Source organism: Berghia stephanieae, chromosome 7, assembly GCF_034508935.2.
Source record: "Berghia stephanieae isolate SIO BIC M18660-M18661 chromosome 7, UCSD_Bste_1.3, whole genome shotgun sequence".
In the NCBI taxonomy this organism is placed as follows: Eukaryota; Metazoa; Mollusca; class Gastropoda; order Nudibranchia; family Aeolidiidae; genus Berghia; species Berghia stephanieae.
The window spans coordinates 22,263,753-22,268,752 of NC_088366.1; the positions used below are offsets into that span (position 1 = coordinate 22,263,753).

General features: G+C 34.1%; 1 protein-coding gene and 1 long non-coding RNA gene across 2 annotated transcripts in view; both read right to left on the reverse strand.

Annotated features, from left to right (window-relative positions):
- The window catches only part of LOC144976889 (ATP-dependent RNA helicase Ddx1-like), a 565,840-nt gene that overhangs the window by 271,619 nt on the left and 289,221 nt on the right, over positions 1-5,000 (reverse strand). The window lies entirely within an intron of this gene.
- LOC144976890 (uncharacterized) lies at positions 2,407-4,353 on the reverse strand. Its single transcript, XR_013646180.1, has 3 exons — positions 3,631-4,353; positions 2,978-3,093; positions 2,407-2,612 (listed from the first exon to the last, which is right to left on the reverse strand). It is a non-coding gene; the product is annotated as an uncharacterized LOC144976890 (long non-coding RNA).

Below are 5,000 nucleotides of genomic sequence, written 5' to 3' on the forward strand. Positions count from 1 at the left end.
TTCCTTCTCTCTTTTTAGTCCGTTCCCTTAATGGAAAAATTGTGCAAATCGTGTAACCAGCATGAAATTTTCACACAAAGTGCAGAATTTTATGAGGATTTCGAAAATAGGTGGCTCCAAGTTGAAATATAGCTGGAACCACGAGTTATTGCCCTTTAAAGGTGACAAAATACATTTTTTCAACATTTTATTTTTTTTTTCAAAAAATTACGGTTTTATAAATATTTTATAATGATGTGGTTATTTTGCTATTCCCTTGCGCACTTTGGACTCAGAAAATATTTTTCCATTTGAATTTTATTGAAATATATAAGAAAATACGAAATTCAATTGGGATTTTTCAGGAAATTAAAAAAAATATATATCTCCTTCCTGGAAACTGTTTAAATGGTTTAGAATCTGACATATATTTGAAATGCCATGCATTTCAAAAACATTTTTTAATCTTCACATCCTCTAAAATCAAGCAATATTAATTTGATTAATAAAAACAAACAATAATAGACAATTCAACTGCCAAAGCAAGTACCCCTTCTCCTCCCGACACACACGTACAATCACTCTCAAACATAAGAGTACAATGTATCACTACCATATACCAAATAACACGTTTAAATTTATATATATATATTGTACAATACATATTTATTCAATGAAGAATTGAACCATTTAAAACATTTTTTTCTGTGTACATATTTAACAGCAGCATTATTATAGATTTACATCCCTTTTTTAAAATTACATTGTTGAAAACATACAATTGAAAAACGTGTTTAAAGTCAATTATTGTCTCTAGAACATTGACCATTGCAGGCACATAACAGAGTACATGGAAGAGATGCCTTAACACAATTGCATCTTTTGGAGCATCCCTTTGATGAACAGTTACATTTAATCAGATTTTGTGAGGCATGTGTAAGGTCAGTCAAAGTGGACCACTTTGGCATCCCATCTTCTTTCCAACCAAAATCTGATTTGGAAGGAAGACTAGGGTCTTTAGCAAGAGAGCGTTTCCATACATAACCAGCTTGGTAAACTGCTCGATTTAAATGCTGTTTGAGAGCTTCACGAGTTGGCGGCATATTGTCTCGAAGGCGTGACTTTTTTGTAAAAAGTTCACGCCGGCATTCATTGACAGCAGATAAGTTGGTTGCTCTGTCAAACAACAAACAGACAAATCTCTGGATGATGTTGAAATACTTGTCTCTTTATAGAACTGGCAAATTCTTTTACTAGTTTCAGCTGTAATATCTTTTACCCTAGCATAGGAAATTGATAAACCCAGAGCAGACAGTTTATCAATAAGACCTTTCTTTCTGGTTTTGGCAAAAACCATGACTCCTAAATAAACGGGGATTGGGGTTTCCTTGGACAACTGTTTTCTAGTGCTACCTGAATTTTGCGGGCTTTTGTTGTTGAGGTTCAACATGATATACTGTGAAATTGTCATGGTATGTCGATTCTGATGACCTAAACTTAGCGAACACTGACCACTTCAAATGCCATTCACAATTTTCACTAATTTGTGTGGTACACTATTGACAATGCTATCATGATCTATATTGAGGGGTGATATGAATGTATGATTTCTTATTTCTGCTCTTATAATATCAACGGCTTTTTGTATTGCAAGATCATCATTTGAATCTAAATCGGAAATAGCTGCTTGTGAAATAATATTCCCCTCTTTGAAAGTAAGCAAGACTTCCCGCCCATCCCTGTATTCCATTAAAGAAGGAACTCTCGATAGTTAATTTTCTTTGAATCTAGTTTTATGTACATATACATCCGACAAATTTATGGCATTTAATTTTGACAAAAGTAAATTGTAGAGATCATTCAGCTTAAACACAACATTTGTGTCTGTGCGAGCTTGTTGTTGATCAATAAAATTGACAATATCCTGTTTGCATTCTGCAATGTGTGTTTTGTATTTGTTGTCTGAAGTATTTTTACATCTAAAATCGTCTGCTCTTCTGTGGAACAGTATAAGGCAAGGCTTATGATACTTTGCTTCCACCGCAATAAGATCACCCTCACCAAATACTCTAAGAATACTTGTATCTGAAAGAAGGACAGCTTCCTAGTAGACTTTTTGTGAAAGAGCAGGAGTCCGGACCTCAGTCAATTCCCCTTCACAACCCTTACAAAACAAGCAGTGTTTGCTTATATGTGATGTGTTTAATGTGCCTCTTGTATCAGGACTTGCAACTGCTTCACTATTACATTGATTTATCTTCTTTGCAAGCCTTTTGAGTTTTGATTTATGAAACCTGTGTCTGCAATTCTTATGGTAAAGTCCATCATTGTCTCTCAAAAAACTAGCAAGTCAGGTTGGTTAATATTGAATTTCAATGCTATTGGCAATCTACCTGAGTCATGAAAAAGTTTGATATCCTCAGAAATGGCAACATAAGTGTTTTCAATACAATTTAACTTGGTTGCTTTTTTAGGGTTTGTGAGAGGAGAATTTTCAATGGTTTCTTGACAAAACAGGCACTTCGACCAGTCAATTTCAGGGGAAGCTTGATCGAGTCTTGGAACTTTGTTCAGATTTTTACAGTCGACAATGGATGTCTGCCGCTTCTTTCCTCCTGCCATATTAGCGCATTCTAGGAAGGAAAGAAAAATAAATCAAAACCCCATGACATACTCAAGAGACAATATTTAAAGTTATTTCCTACAAAGTGTGAATTACGTAGTTTCTCAAGTTACAGAAAATGTTACCATCTTAAGGCGATATAGGGTAGCTTGAGAGATGACAGAATGAACAAGTTTGTGTGCGTGCGAGTGTGTGTGTGTGTGTGTGTGTATGCGTGTTAGTGTGTATTTGTGTGTGTGTTTGCGTGAGAAAGGTTAAACACATATTAGTTGACGGGGCTTGGATAGCTCAGTGGTAAGATTCTCTGCAAAACAACAATAAAACAACAACAACAACATCAACACACGCACACAACGAACACATACTTCCAAATACCTGTTAGAATGGAACTTTAGTCCTTGCAATCTTGACCATTCAACAAATCAAACTAGCATTCCCATTTGACGAGGTCCCCAGGCATGATGCTTTTAAGGAAACAAAGGACTGTGAGGCTGGCAAGTAGAAATATAACAAACAAGTCAATACATTGTTTAAAAAAAACAAACCTGAACATGCAAAAGGTAAAGCAATGTGTGTGAATATTAGCGTGTATTTGTAGAATTGTGTGTGGAGATGTTCTTTTTTTGATCAACTGAGTTAATAATAAATTAGTTATGTTTTTTTCTTTCTCGGTCAGCAGTAATGATAAACACCGTTATTCTATCACCAATCATCGACAGGCTAATCTATATCTAATTGAATCTAAAAGGGTCTAAATTTAGTACTGACATAGCACATGTAACTTATATTATACTAAGATAGAAAAATATGTTCAGATCCAAGCATGGGCCATAATCTTACTTTATCTTTTGCATCCTGGGGGCTTATGATATGACTGTGACAGCTTTGATCTGACCCAATTCTTTTTTCACAACTCAATTCTTTTGTCATACATTGCGCAATACTTATCGCACTAGCATGCGCATAAAGTAAAATAACATCACGATGATATAAGACATTTATAATAGATGAAAAAGATTGTTCCTTACCTTTTCAATGAATATCGATTGCACAAAATAAAATTGTAGTTTGTTGACATCGTTCAAAAGACAAAACTCATTCTCTCAGTTATTTTTTAGACAACACATGATGCCATTGTCGGTAGATGGAGCTGTCGTTATCTCGAAGGGAGAGGCGGTGACAGATGACAAAACCGCATTTCGATTTAGCATTATTGTACTGTACACAATGGTTGAAAGAAACCTCTTTAACTGCTTTAAATATTTTTTTTAGTCTCTTGTTGTTGTTTTTTTCGTTTACAGGCGCTAAGACATCCTAGTACATACTTAGTAAAGGATAGGTCGACCTAATGACTCATAGTTTTGTTGCACGGGCAAAAAAGGACAATTTTTATTGGGGTTTTTTCTGCGGTCAGAAGAATCAAAAAAAATGTTTTAAAATAATTAAAAGCTATATTTTTGGTAAATAATAATGGAAAACATTAAAACAAAAATATCTCCACGATCAAAAACACATCAAGATGTTCTTAATGGGTGAGAATGTTTTTTTTTAATACTTTTGTCATCGAGCGCCAAAACGTCACAAAGTGCGCGTTTTCACTAGACTTTACGACGAATTTTAAGGTCTTTTCAATAAAAATGGTATTTGGAGCCACCTATTTTTCGAATCTTCATAATTTTCTGCACCAATTTGTATACTTAGTTTGCTGGTTACAAAAAGTGCACAAAACGCACGGAACTTGCCGCTAAGAAAACGGACTATTTGTCGTTCATTGAAAAATAAAATAGTGGAAATATTGGCGGGAGAATAAAGGCTATTACGAATGGGGAAAAAATGTATTCTTATTATACTATTGTCTTTACTGTTCCATTCACCGTGTTTTGATGATAAAAGGGAAACCTGAAACGTACACATTATCTGTCTTCATTTATTAAATTAAGTCTACAAGTCAATCTCCTATTATTATCTATTTATTGGAGCTTCAAGCGACAACTTTTTCATCTTTCATTACACCATTGTGTAAATAAACATAGATCGAGCGAGATGAATCTTTTGGGCTATCAACAATAAAGTCTCCAGGTGTGCGCAAATGACTCTGGCAACACATCTTCACTGTAAATTTACCATGACACGATTATGAAATATGGCCGACCAATATTCCCTAGAAGATTTTAAAAATAATCATATGAGTCGAGGAGTGATTAAAAATTCCTTTATTTAGAAAAGGTTTGAAAGTTGCTCGTATATCAATCTAAAAAGAAATAATTTTATAATTTTTAGATTTGTCAGTAGTTCGTTGGCAAAAAAAAAAAAAAATTAAAAAAAAATTAACACAGGTTTTACGGAATAATGTTGATCTCAGCCTATTTTTAAAAGAATAGATGAATATAAGACGTGA